Source organism: Hylobates moloch, unplaced genomic scaffold, assembly GCF_009828535.3.
Source record: "Hylobates moloch isolate HMO894 unplaced genomic scaffold, HMol_V3 SCAFFOLD_27, whole genome shotgun sequence".
Taxonomy (NCBI): Eukaryota; Metazoa; Chordata; class Mammalia; order Primates; family Hylobatidae; genus Hylobates; species Hylobates moloch.
In genome coordinates, this window is record NW_026652302.1 from 4,892,989 (window position 1) to 4,908,496 (window position 15,508).

Sequence of the window (15,508 nt, forward strand, 5' to 3'; positions counted from 1 at the left end):
AAGGGAAGGGAAGGGAAGCGAAGGGATGGGAAAGGAAGGGAAGGGAAATAAAAGGGTACTGAAACCAGAGGCAATCATTTCTGTTATAGGACATATATCACTGATAAAAAGTTGAATTCTTTTCCACAAAATTATCCTTATATTTAAATTTTGGAAGGTTTCATATTATGCAGCAACATTGGGAAAAACAAAATAATCCAAAAGGATCTCAATCAATGTTCTACTCAGAGGCTGTTAAACATCAAGCGATGAAATGTAACACAGGCTTGGCTACTGAGGGATGAATTTCAACTTTAACTGTTGAATGGCAGAGTTGGCAGAGTAACTAAAAAAGACAAAAAAAGATGCGTAGACAAAGGTTTTTACCAGAATCTTCAAATGTGGCAATGCAAATAAAAAAATATAATAAATGCTCATCATGGCTAGTAATTACAGAAATTGAAGACCAAACAGTATTTTGGGTACTGACAATTCAATACTGGCTGGGCCTCAGAGATACTGACATATTTATATAAACTGCTGACGTTAAACGTGTTACAGTCCTCTGAAGGGCATATCAGAAACCCTAAAACTAACCTCTCATCCCATAAATTCTATTTCTAGGAATTTATCAGAAATGAATAACTTAAATGAAGGATGGTGCCAACAACAATAATAATAGTAGCAAGTATTTACACTGCACTCATCAGAGCAGTGCCAGGCTGTTCTACTGACTTTATATCAAGGGTTCTCAACTGGGAGTGGTTTTGCCCCTGCAAGACACCTGGCAATGTCTGGAGACATTTTTGTTTGTCACCACTGGGGAATAGCAGCCAGGTATGCTGTCCAGCATCCCCAAAGCACAGGACAGCTCCCACAGCAAAATGGAACTGTCTCACGGTGGACAAACCTGCCTTGTAGCTATCCCCTCATATAATCCTTACAACAACCCTGGGGTACTTGTATTATCTCCGTTTTACAGATCAATAAAGATAATTTTCGCTGTACTATTATCCATAATGTTGAAACTAGAAGTAAACTAAAAACAAAAACAGGAAAACCGTTAAATAAATGATGGTATAACTGCCTAACAGGAAAAAATGGAAAATGCTTATGAAGTAATGTCAAACTAAAACACCAGAACTAAAAATTAGAAATATTACATAATTCCAATTATTTTTAAGTACGAGTATGAGAAAATAACAAATGAAAGTTACTTTTGTATTAACATGGTAGAAATAGAAATGGATGCTTCTTTCTTTTCTAATTTTTAAAATGTTATTGCAATTTTTAAAGAAAAAGCACTTAACAATGAAGATAAGAATACTGGAAACTTCTACTGAGGAGGCTGAAGTGGGAGGATCACTTGAGCCCAGGGGTTCAAGGCCTTGCTGGGCAACATAGTAAGACCCCCATCTCAAAAAAACTAAAGAAAGAAAGAATACTGGAATGCTTTTTAAACAACACAAGAGTTAATAGAATAAGAAGAAGATGGTTAATATTAAGAAATTAGGAATAAAAATTTCCATGGGACCCCACCAAATGTTGGTGCTTTAAATTCTGTAGCCATAACTGTTTCAGGTAAGGCTAAAAAATCTAAATGTTGTATCTACCTCCTTCTGTATTTTACTTACTTCATGGCTCACTATCACCTACAGCAAATAGGCAAAAAGAATCAAATTTCAATTCAGCTAAACCTGATTCATTTTAGCAGCTCCATTATAAAACGTGTGTGTATATGTGTGTGTGTGTGTATACACACACTGTTATGGTATTTCAACTGTTAAGATAATTTACACTGTTACATAGTTTTAATATATATGGTAATTTAAACTGTTATTCTAAATTTATCAAAAGTAGCAGTCATATTAGTAGTAGTAACATTATCACTTTTACTATGAGCAACATTTACTGAATGTTTCTTAAATGGACTACTATATAGTCTAATACCCACAATATCCATATAGGATAGATGCTTTTGCTGTCCACATTTTTCAGCAAAGAGCACAGACATTTAAACTTAAGCAGTTTGCCCAGGTAAAAGTAGCTGAAACCAAATTCAGGCAGTCTGGCTCCAAAGCTCAAGTGCTTGAATCAAACTAGTGTATAAGAATGGTTGGGGACAAGATGGCAGTGAGGGAGCCACAGGCTTCTACCCTTCCACTCCCTACAGCAAGGAATTGACTATCTCTGTTCTACCACATGTAAAACCTGGCTTTTGATATAAGTTTACTAAGTTTAGTAGACTTAACAATAATTTTACCAGCAGCATCTCACTTGAAATAAGAATAATAATTATTATTATCAACCAATATCAGCAAATAAATGTTTCCAAAAAACACCTAAGTGGATTCAAAGGAGGAAAAAAAAACATAAGACTGTCAGAGTTTCTGCAGGAAGTACTGAGATCAATGATTCTAACGTGGGGGGATTTTTATCTGATCCTCATATCCCACTGACTATTCCGTTCTCGTAGACTTGAGGATTAAAAAACAAAATCTTCATCCTGTTAATAGGAAAGTTGTTACCGTAGAATCAGTAACGGAGTGTTTACACAATGTAAGCATCTGTTTCTAGACCACTGAAGAGGAAAGGATAGGAAGACTACAAATAAAACACTATTTGTGGATATTAAATTGTTGGGCTTCAATGTCTCTAAGTCTAGTCTCACCTGCCCAGAGCATATATTATGAAACGAAGTCACTGAAAACAAAATGCTGTGATCTTCTGAGATTCCTGAAGCACAGCTTAACTTAACAAATAACAGGGATCAGAATACTAATAACATATCATCGTGCGGAAATGAGGGGAATTTGGTATGAGCCAAAGTACAGGCTCCTACCCTTGCTGAGCCACTGTCAACTAAAAGCAGGCTATGGGTGAGTGTGAGGAAGTCTGGAAGAACAAGCGGTCTACAAATTCCTCACCCATGTGCTCCAACAGTCTCAAACCTTTCTCGAGGCTGCAGTGTCAGGAACATGGCAGGTGAGGGCAAGTAAAAAAGGCTGAAAATCTCCCTCAAGAATAGAACTTACATTTCTTCCTACAACAGGCTATGGGTCTCTGACAAATTCTGAGTAAATCTTACAAAAAAATATAACTTTATTTTTTATGCATGTGGTGTTTTAACTATATAAAGAAATCCTAATATGTCTCGATAAGCAGTATATGCATGTGTGTGTGTATATATACACACACATATATGTATATATACACACACATATGCACACACATATATTTATTTATTTATTCATATTTTAGATGGAGTCTTGCTCTGTCGCCCAAGACAGAATGCAGTGGTGCAATCTCAACTCACTGCAGCCTCCGCCTCTGCCTCCACCTCCCAGATTCAAATGATTCTCCTGCCTCAGCCTCCCAAGTAGCTAGGATTACAGGCATTCACCACCACACCCAACTAATTTTTGTAATTTTAGTACAAACGGGGTTTCACCATGTTGGCCAGGCTAGTCTCAAACTCCTGACCTCAAGTGATCCACCCACCTCAATGTCCCAAAGTACTGGGGCTAAGCAGTATATGTTTAAAAGTTATCAGAAATAACAAATGAAAGATACCAACAACAATAATAATAATGAATATTTAGAAAGCAGTTACTAGAGCAGTGCCAGCCTGTTCTAACTGCTTTATATCAGGAGTTCTCAACCAGAAGTGATTTTGCCACCTACGAGACATCTGGCAATGTCTGGAGACATATTTAGGACATTTTAGACATCAATAGGACTGACACATTCACCAGCCAGCATCCCTTCTGATTACTTGAACAGCAGTCTTGTTGGTTGAGGCCTATGCCAACATGCCAACCTGTTAAACATTTTGAATAGCACCTCTTCCTGAATATACTATAAATAATTAAAACAAATATCATATCTAACAAAACCTGACACGTCGATAAGTAATGATTGTCATCATATGGAGTACTACAGATAGATTAAATGAATGTTAGCCTTTGAAAGTAACCTTCCCCCTTTCGAGGTTCCAGAAGGCTAATGACACCTGAAAAACCTGTTTTAGAATCATTCTCACAAGAATTGGTCTACTTGCTTTGTGGATATATTCCCAACTATGACTATATATAAGAATTCAAAAGTTTTAATTCTTAAAATCAAAGAATTCAAATTTTAAAATATTTCTAATTCAAAACTTGGTATGTTCTAAATATTATTTCATCTATAAATTTATAAATCTTCAACAATAACTCTTAAAGCCTTTAATAATAACAATACTGATATGAGTTCACTAACTGTGATCAATGTAACATAGTAATGTAAGAGGTTAACAGTGGGGAAAACTGGGTAACAAGAATGTTAACAGTGGGGAAAACTAGGTGACAGTGGTGAAAAGTGGTAACTGAGGAACTTTACATACCATCTTTGCAACTTTTCTATAAATGTAAAATTATTCTAAAATAAAAGGTTTATTTCAAAACAGGCAAAAATGTAAATAATAAAGATACAGTTTATTTTCTCGGGCAAGAAATAAGAAAAGCTATTTTTGTATATCCATATTAAATTTTAGGCTTCACACAATGTTGATTTACAAAACAATAAGAAAAAATGGGCCAGGCATGGTGGCTCACGCCTACAGTCCCAGCACTTTGGGAAGCAGAGGCAGGTGCATCACTTGATCCCAGGAGCTCGAGACCAGCCTGAGAAGCATAGGGAGTCCCCATCGCTACCAAAAACACAAAAACTAGTGGGACATGGTGGTGCATGCCTTTAGTCCCGGCTACTCTGGAGGCTGAGGTAGGAGGATCCCTTGAGCCCAGGTTGCAGTGAGCTGAGAATGGACCACTGCACTCCAGCCAAGGTGACAGAGACTCTGTCTCAAAAAAAAGAAAGAAATGAAAAATGGTCAAAAATCCTTCAAGCGGCTTTTGATCACACTGCTGCATTTGGATTCCACAGGCATACCTGCTTTCCACACATTTTTTAACAGGAATTCTATCTGATTCACCGAACAACCACAAAAAAATTACCGGAATTCTACCTCATTCACTGAACTGCAAGAAAAAATTTTAGCAACTAAAAAACATGCCAGGAGCTAGGGAAGGTTTAAAGATTCGAAGACAAGAACAAGACCTTCATCAAGCTCATGGTCTAAAAGAGAGGTTCTGAAACATACACAATGACCACCTGAAGAGATTATTAAAAGATAAGTTCCACCTATCTTTCAATACCGTGCAGAGATAGACCTCGTTTTCAAAAACACTGATCGGTAACATCTGTCATGAATGTTGTGACAGATAAAGACATCTTAGAATCTCTGAATTTAATCCAAGCAGGGAAGGAGAAAGCAGAGAAGAGGAGCACCCAACCCACACTTGGAAGTCAGCAGAGAATTCCTAGAGAAGGTGTCCTTGACCAACCATAGGAGTGAATGGCTGATGATCTAAGGGCAGCATGAACCACGAGGACAGGCCCAGCATCCAGCAGAGAACTGCCAATACCAAGAGCATTTACCCTGCTTCTGAAAGTCACTGGACATTGGCTCCAAAGTACCAGTCAGAGCACTGGAAACCTCCTAACTCGGGCCACTACCCAGCCAAAGAAACGGGCTTTGTTTTAATCCAGTTGGGTCAAACAAAATATGAAAACAGGATTCTAGAACCTGGTTGGATGCTGCAGCACAGAAAATCAAACAACCTGCCTTAACTTGCATGGTCCTTTCAGTGGAAGAAGTTTTTCACATGCTAATTATTTCTCCAATGTTAGCCTACTTGAATAGCAAAATACAGCTTCCTATTGACGCAGGGGGCAGAGCTTTGAGACTTGTTTGTTCTGCCCTTTATTTTTTCATCTCCTCTGCAATCAGCCTGTCAACAAGCACGTCGTTACTGTCAGGGAGTCAGTTTATAGCAGCATTCACACCCACTACCTTTCTCATTTACTGCTTTAGATCTAGAAACCGATACCCAAGTGTGAAAACAGTTGCAAAATGAGAATCTAAGGCACTTCACTGATGTGTCTGCACTGCACAGGTGGGGACACAAGTGTCCATCATCATCTCTGCAAGGCATTATGCAGTGGTTCTAGGCTGCCAGTAAGTAGAATCCTTAAGTTTAAAACCAACTTTAAAACATCCCAGCACCTTCAACAACTACCGCAGCACCCAGCAAACCACAGGTGCTCAATAAATATTCAGAGTTATTTATTTTTGGCTCCTTGGTTTTTTTGTTTTTGTTTTTGTGTTTGTTTGTTTGTTTGTTTTAGACAGTCTCGCTCTGTTGCCCAGGCTGCAGTTTAATGGCAACATCTCAGCTCATTGCAACCTCTGACTCCCAGGTTCAAGCGAATCTTGTCCCTCAGCCTCCCAAGTAGCTGAGATTACAGGCACTCACCATCACACCCAGCTAATTTTTGTATTTTTAGTAGAGATAGGGTTTTGTCATGTTGGCCAGGCTGGTTACTGTTTTCTTATTTCTAATTCCTAGTCATGTGTGGCATAGTTGAAGCTGACAGAAGAATGAGCACTGCAGTAATTAGGAAACATAAATAGCCAGGCACAGTGGCTCACGCCTGTTATCCCAGCACTTTGGGAGGCCAAGGCAGAAGGATTACTTGGGCCCAGAAGTTCAAGACCCTAACCTGGGAATAGTGAGACCTTGTTTCTGTTAAAAAAAAAAAAAAAAAAAAATCAGAAGTGCCGGGTGCGGTGGCTCATGCCTGTAATCCCAGCACTTTGGGAGGCGGAGGCGGGTGGATCACAAGGTCAGGAGATCAAGACCTTCCTGGCTAACACGGTGAAACCCTATCTATACTAAAAATATAAAAAATTAGCCAGGCGTGGTAGCATGCGCCTGTAGTCCCAGCTATTCGGGAGGCTGAGGCAAGGGAATCGCTTGAACCTGGGAGGAGGAGGTTGCAGTGAGCTGAGATCACACCACTGCACTCCAGCCTGGGCAACAGAGTGAGACTCCGTCTCAATTAAAAAAAAAATCAGAAAAATTAGCTGAGCGTGGTGGCACATGCCTGTAATCCCAGCTACTCAGGAGGCTGAGGTGGGAGGATTGCTTGACCCCCGGAGATCGAGGCTACAGTGAACCTAGATCATGCCATTACACTCTAGCTTGGTTGACAGAGCAAGACCCTGTCTCAAAGAAAAAAAGAAGAAGAAGAAGAAGAAACATAAACAGATGAGAAAATTTAGAAAACTACTGGAAAATCAATGCTGACAGTCTTCCTAACACAAACCCAATATGATAAAAATGATTCATTATAAAACACCAGGCAAATATTATTTACTGAATAACTTCCCAAATTATGGGAAATAAATGTCAATACTTTATTTCAGTAATCAAGACATAGATTTACCTTGAACAACCATTTATTTTTATTTAGATTTCATTACTCAGAAATGTTGCAGCGTAAGGCCTAGTAACAAATTCAGCAAATATACAGAATGCAACCTCAAGGACTTTTTAAAAGAATAGTGCACACTTCACTTACTCACCAAATAAATTCTCATCATAAAACATAAGATTCTCCTTGCAGCAGCAGGAGAAATGCGTAGGAAGGAGGCAGACAGATATGACAGGTCCCATGGGACATGAAAAGGGAAATGAGAACTATTGCCTCAACCCACTTGCAAAATATCCATAACCTCCCACTTTAAATACCAACACTGTGAAATTTTTAATGCATATAAGCAAAGTGAGAATTTAATAATTATTTTAAAGAACTCACATGGGCAAAGGTAAAATATAATAATTCATTTCAAGGTGTTTATTTCTCCTCTATCCCCAAAAGTCCCTTAAACCACATTCGTACACACACAAAAAAGATTCTATTTTCCTGCTATAACACTCGTTACTCAGAGTTAAGATAATAAATACTGATTAACAATCAGCGGGTCTCAGAGTATTGGCAGATGCTAGATTGCATGGTTGGGTTAGAGTTACCTCACTAGAAAGTGAGTTTGCTAGGGGAATAAATTTCTTCCGTCAAACACAATCTAGGAGCTACTAACACCAGAAAGAGAGTCATGGCCAATGAGTCCAAGGAGAAGCTAAAGGCACAGAATCCAGAAGTCAACAAGAAAATAGGCCAGGGTAGAAGCCAAGAGACTAACTCCGGCAGCAGGTTCCCAGCAAGAGACTGGCTGAGCCAGGAGAAAAGTAGCAGTGTCGGTGTGATAGGAGGAGCTGCTTCTCAGAGCGCCAAGTGGATCGCTATCTGATGAGGTATTTCTACTGGCGATTATGTGCAAGTGACCTGGAAGAATCTGTGCAAGGTGCCTATCTTACAAGTGCCACACCGCCCAGCCTCTCAGAGTATTTGGATCAGCGGCATTCAACTGAAATCTATCACGTTTCCAGACTACTATGACAGTTCACCTCTATTTGGAGAAATAACCTCTCTGCAGACTAAATAAAGCTTTTTATATAAGGCACCAAAGGCAAATAGAGCACAGAATCATAGGGGAGGCGGCTGCGTGCCCTTTTCCTTTGCTTGCCTGCTTGCTTGCAAGCAATAAAAACCTTTCTGAACAAATGATAGCAAACTTTGAAACCAGCAAAACATTTCGGGCACCTTGCCACAAAGACATCCTCCACGTAACTGCAGGCCATTTGCTGTCCTGTATAGCTCTCTATTTCCTGCCATTTACTGGATCTGTGGTTAAATGAACCCAACATAGAATTACAGCTTCAATGCTTTGATGTGAAAAATCACTAACAAATCTAAATTGAAGGACGAGGACACACTGGTAAATTTTCAATATGATGGTGCATATGGGGCCTCATTTAAACTAATGTCTTATCTTCACTTACCATCTAAATGTATTTTTTCCTGTATTGACTTGAAACACTCTAACACAAACAGCCACCATTTATTATAATCCTTCTTGCAATCTGTCAAGTTATGTTCAAAAAATTTTACAAAGATGTACCTTTAAAGACTGACAACAGCCCCACAACAGGAGGCAGAATAGTTAGGGCTTAATTTTAAGCCTAACTCCACAGCATCTTTCTGCTAACTCCATGTTCCATAAAATATACAAAAATGGTTTTTTTCATAAATAAATCTGGGACTTACCATCAATATGGAAATAATTTATCAGTATATGAAAATGTAATAAAATAATGTATCTAAATAACTACTAGTCTCAGCACAGTTTGGGATGATGACATCTTCCATATTCGCCAAAAAAATACTATAGAATCTAAGTCCAAAGACTCAAACCTCTGTCCTAGAGATCTGAAAATAATATCTATCTTTTAAGGTAGCAGTTAACCATTTTAGAACTCAAAAGAAATTCAAATAAGTCATCCCAAATCTGCCATTTTGTAGGAATTTCCTTTGGAATCATTAAGAGTATAAAAATCAGGGATCCAAGCAACAAAAGAAAATGAGCAATGTATGAAAAGCCAAATCACTGAAGAATTTGTCCAAAGAGCCAATAAACATATGCAGAGAAGTTCAATTCCACAAAAAAGAAGTGCAAGTTCAAACAACTATAGACTACATGTCATCTCTCTACATGTCATCTGTTGTAGATGACGATTTAACATAAAAGCATATTTGCCCCAGCAATTGCCCAAGTAAGCTAAGATACATGTACACAGGTAGTTTATAATAATGTTTTAAGTGGGATGCCACTAAATCAGGATGGTTTCAATTTTGTTTCAAAAAAGAAAAGCCATGCTCACACATAAAGGCATACATTTTTACATTCATAGAAAACAAGGGTAGCAGAAGAAAAAAAACCATTAACAATGGTTTTGGAGAGAGGAAGGAAATGACAATTTTCTACTTTGTAGAATTTTCATTTTGCATTACAGTTTTTTTTTTTAGAAAACAGTCTGATTACTTAAGATATTTTAAAAGACATTTGAACTATATTACTAAAAATTAAATTTGGAGTCAAAAATGTATTTAAATGCTCCTTTTCCTTAGAGCAACTCCACACAGAGGGCCACAGGAATTTCTGCCCAGCTCACAATCTAAGTTTCAATACTCTGTAGCTCAGACAGAAAGTTTGGCCTGTGTTCCTTTAGTCCTAGACTAAAATTTCACTTTAGCACAATGGTAGAACTCGGCTATGAGTCATCTTCCTCTGCAAAACAATGAAAGTTCTAGTTCAGTGGGAAAAAAACGACTTGAGTTGCCAGTTCATTGAACTGTTCAAATTAAGGTCAAAATACTGGAGCAGGAGCAAGGGAGTCGCTGTGTCCAGATCCTATCTAATCCCACACCAGTCCCCTGAATGGCCCTCCAACCAAGTCTTGAATTTGCAAACAGAATAGGAAGCACCTGGTGCCCTCTAAGTAGGGGTCAGAGAACCCAAGTGAAAACATGAAACTGGATCCAAATCCAGTTTCATGAGCGTGCCTTTCAAGTAATGCCAAGGAAAAATATACCAAAAACATAACGGAGTGCACAGCTTCAGCTTAAATATATTTCAAGTACCATAATGAATATAATGTTTGATTTCCTACCCTAGACTCTACCTAAAAGAGCTCATTATCAACAGACTAGGGTTTTATAATTTTTACAGAATTTATTACTCCATTTATTTACCTGGAACTATTTCTATAGCTTGCAAAGAACTTTAACATGTGTAACATCATGAATCCTGACCACACTCTCCCGGGGCATCCTCCCTCGTTGGGAGATCCTGTGATCCTGCTGGTTGGGAGTTCCCTTCTCAGAGGTTCAGTGACTTGCCCTGCCGATGGCAGGGGTAATGGAAACCCAGATCTTGAGGGCCAAGTCCCATCCCTTAAAGAACTGCTCAGGGCTGGGCGCCGTGGCTCATGCCTGTAATCCCAGCACTTTGAGAGGCCGAGGTGGGCGGATCACGAGGTCAGGAGATCGAGACCACCCTGGCTAACACGAGGAAACCCCGCCTCTAAAAATACAAAAAATTAGCCAGGCGTGGTGGCGGGCGCCTGTAGTCCCAGCTACTCGGAAGGCTGAGGCAGGAGAATGGCGTGAACCTGGGAGGCGGAGCTTGCAGTGAGCCGAGATCCCATCACTGCACTCCAGCCTGGGCAACAGAGCGAGACTCCGTCTCAAAAAAAAACAAAAAAAGAACCGCTCAGTACCATGTTAATCCCATTTCTCATTTTCTCCACCCAAGATTCTTTCTTTCACATGTCACTCTTTCTAATCTTTTTCTCCCAACTTAACAATTCTCATTCTCTCACCTCTGTAAGTTATAGTTACCTGGTCTTCCTAACGACTTACTCATTTTCTCTATAATTATTAAGATCTGTAAAAAATTCACAAGTCCTAAGACATCTTCCCAGACAAATTTCACTGCCCTGTGATCACTCCAAATTCTGTGTTCCTTTATTTGGATATAGTCAACTGGTGGGTCCGGCAATCCCTAACATATGACAAAGATGACCACGTTCCTTCCTTTCAGATACCAGCAAATCTAGCATTCACTTCACACACCATCCTTTCCAGGTCCTAACCTGCACAGGGGAAGAACCAAATCACCTTCATTTTCATATCCCCATACCTCCCGAGAGCTGAGCATGTGCTAGGTACCTAGCAAATGCTGACTGAATAGATGAGTGTGGTTGTCAACCTCCTGGAGTTCCAACACAAAAGACTTGAGCTCCTTTAAGAGTGAGTCACGGCTGGGCATGGTGGCTCAGGCCTGTAATCCCAGCATTTTGGGAGGCCGAGGGGGGAGGATCACTCAAGCTCAGGAGTTCAAGACCAGCCTGGGCAACATAGCGAGATCCCATCTCTACAGAAAAACTACTAAAAATTAGCCAGGTACGGGAGCACATACCTGCAGTCCCAGTTACTCGGGAGACTGAGGTGGGAGGACCACTTGAGCCTGGGAGGTCAAGGCTGCAGTGAGCTAAGACTGTGTCACTGCACTCCAGGCTGGGCAACAGAGCGAGACTTTGTCTCAAAAAAAAAACAAAGAATGAGCCATGGTTCAGGAGATTCTCCCAGGAGTGTCCCCACCTGGCCTCACATCCACATTCACACACACACACACACCCAGCCCCTGATGAAATTCTCTTTCCCAAAGTTCTCAACCTGCCTTGCCTCATAAGGACACCACTGCCCTGGAGCCTTGTCTCTTCTGAGAGGTCTGTTCAGCGTTCCCCCAGATCAGCCACCTGTTCCCCTGTGACCTTTTCCTGGAGTGTCTTCCAAGATGACAGCCACTGTTCAGCCTAACATAGCACAGTCTCCTACATCAGCAAAGACCATAACTAAGCCTCTGTCCAATCTTCTTCCAACTTCCTGTTACTCAAAGGAACTCATTAATTCATTCATTCCACAAGTAGCTACTGAGCCTCTTCTGCACATCAGGCACACATTCAGGTGCTGGGGGCAGTAGTAACAAAGCTGCCTCTAGTCCCTCCCATGGAGCTTTCAGTCTAGTGGGGGACGAATACATTCCCCTGTACCCTCCACATTGGACACCCTTGGCTGGCTTTTGACAAGCTACAGAGCAGGGCCTCGGTCCAATCAAGTCACGATCTCTGACTGTGGGGCACCAGCATGTTGGTGATTCTAATGGACCCAAGTAGTGAATCTTTTAACCCTTCCATCTAAAAAGGAAACAGCTGACATAGAGTCTTGTTGGCAGGCAAGACAGCAGGAAGGATGGCAAAACGAGCAGGGCTCCCAGGAGTGGTTTCCTGAGCAGCGGCGGTTTCCTGAGCAGCGGCAATTTCCAGACATGAGTCATCTGGGCCTTCATAGATGCCTAAATGGCCAGTCGCGCCTCCAAATTATTCATTTCACATTTTCAAGCTTGTTTTAAAACTTTGGTTTATCTCAGTTATATTATTGTTAACATCTAGTGAAAATGATGATAGAGCTGGATAGAGAGATAGATGATAGATAGATAGATGATAGATAGATAGATGATAGATAGATAGATGATAGATGATAGATAGATAGATAGATAGATAGATAGATAGATAGATAGATAGATAGATGATAGACAGAGAGATAGTGATAGAGATAGTGATAGAGATAGAGATTTTTTTTTTTTTTTTAAACAGAGTCTCGTCTTGATGCCCGGGCTGAAGTGCAGTGGTGCAATCTCAGCTCACTGCAACCTTCGCCTCCTGGGTTCAAGCGATTCTCCTGCCTCAGCCTCCCAAGTAGCTGGGATTTCAGGCACACACCACCACACCCAGCTAATTTTTGTATTTTTAGTAGAGACGATGTTTCACCACATTGGCCAGGCTCCTGGCCTGAACTCCTGACCTCAGGTGATCTGCCCGCCTCGGGCTCCCAAAGTGCTGGGATTACAAGCATGAGCCATTGCGCCTGGCTGAAAATATTATTTTTAACATTAAATTTAATGTCCTTATTTCTAACAAGATCACTAAAGAGTCTACACTATGGACACACACAAAAAAATCAGTTCAATAACAACTGATGAGAGGAGAATCTAGGCCCCTGTGAAATTTGAAATCATGTACACATTGGTTTTCTATCTTTATTAAAATAACATGCACTGAAATACATTTTAATTTTAAAAATGCTATTTTCCTAAAGCCTTTTGATTGGTCATAGGGCAGGAAAGAATGTTATCTAAATGTACCAGAACTCAACCAGCACATCATTTAAATATATTTAACACTGTTGCTATTCATTTAAAAGACTGCTTTTTTTTTTTTCTCTTTTTTTTTTGAGACAGAGTTTTGCTCTTTCACCCAGGCTGGAGTGCAATGGCTTGATCTCAGCTCACTGCAACCTCCGCCTCCCAGGTTCAAGTGATTCTCCTGCCTCAGCCTCCCAAGTAGCTGGGATTACAGACACATGCCACCACACTTGACTAATTTTTGTATTTTTAGTAGAGACATAGAGACAAGGCTTCATCATGTTGGCCAGGCTGGTCTAGAACTCCTGACCTCAGGTGATCTGCCTGCCTTGGCCTCCCAAAGTGCTGGGACTACAGGCGTGAGCCACGGCCCCCGACCAAAGCCTGCTTATTATTTGAAGGTTTGTTTGTACTTTTCTTCTAGCTGTCTTCTGATTTCAACCATTAAGGTTACCCTAGACCCTTTGTAGCAAGACCCTTTGATGAAGACTAGCTGACTACAGAGACTCTTAATGTCGGGGAAAGAGAGAGGATTTAGTGACAATCAAAGGAACTCTTCGAAAGGCCACAAGCCTGCAATTGCTGCCCCTATGCAGGTTTTTGAGACAAGGTATCCCTCTGTTGTCCAAACTGGAATGCAGTGGCATGATCATGGCTCACTAGTCTCAAACTCCTAGATTCAAGCTATCCCCCCACCTCAGTCTCCTAAGTAGCTGGGACCACAGGCATATGCCACCATGCCTGGCTGATTTTTTAATTTTTTGTAGAGATGGAATCTCCCTATGTTGCCCAGAGTGGTCTCGAACTCCAGGCCTCAAGTGATCCTCCTGCCTCAGCCTCCTAAAGTGCTTGGATCACAGGTATGAGCCATCGTGCCTGGCCCACATGGAGTTTTAATTCAGGTCCCTGAGAGGTATTTTGATGTTGTGTTGGGATCATATGGTTATTTAAGAAAGAGGTAACAGTTAATGATGAGAATTGTAGCACACCAGTCTCCTATGCCACTTGTTCAAGAAACCCAATTCACTAAGAAAATATGGGCTGCTCCAATCATTTTGGTTTGAATTTGCTCTACAGAGACAACACTTAAAACCCCTTACCACCTCATTCACTGAAGCTAAGAAGGAAAACATTAAGAGGGAAAGAGTAATTCCACAAGAAAGGAAAACATTAAAAAAGAAAACCAACCAGCCTCGAAGTTTTTTCATAGTGACAACATTCATGCATGATATGTATGATCAAATAAAACACATCACTTGGAGTTTTTTCCCTTCCAAAAGCTCATACAACCAGTACACACATGTATACATTAAACAAGATATGAACGTCTCAACTGATCAGAAAAACTAAGTCACCCCGGAAGTAAACTTCAGCGAGAGAAAAGTGCATGACACTTTCCCTACATGAAGTTATGCATATACACGTCTCATAGACAAGCCTGCACTGAAACAGAAACCCCAGCACTCATACTGTCCCCCAAAGTACAGACGTTTTATTCTCCCCTTTCTCTGGTCGAAACTAAATATTTCAAGAAGTAAAATGCCTTTTTAGCCAACAGAGTAAATCAAATACAATATGGGATGAGGTCTACCAATACTCAAAGGAGTACTCTACCAACACCACAAAGGAGGCTGCTTCTCTAGATGGCAGTAAACAGTCAGCACAGAGTAAGCTATTTTGAAAATACAGGGAGGTAAAGTGAAGCACATTTGCTATCACAAATGTAGGGATCCTGGAAGGCTTCTTCCAAAGAAGCTAATAACTCTGGTGAATTATCACTTCCTGAAGAGAAGTGTGAAGCAGACAACGTTGGTCTCTACCCTTGAGGGTCCACAACAGATGTGGCAGCAAGAAGGACAGGCTGTCTGTTCCCGTCACCAGCCTGGTCCTAAGCTTTGTTGCTTAACAAAAGTGAACGAGAGAGCCCTGTCTTCATAGACATTTCTTATGAAAACCTCACTGGCTGGGAGTCGTGCAAGT

General features: G+C 40.5%; 1 protein-coding gene across 6 annotated transcripts in view; it reads right to left on the reverse strand.

Annotated features, from left to right (window-relative positions):
* The window catches only part of LOC116463082 (utrophin), a 565,754-nt gene that overhangs the window by 497,111 nt on the left and 53,135 nt on the right, over positions 1–15,508 (reverse strand). The gene's annotated exons all lie outside the window — the stretch shown is intronic.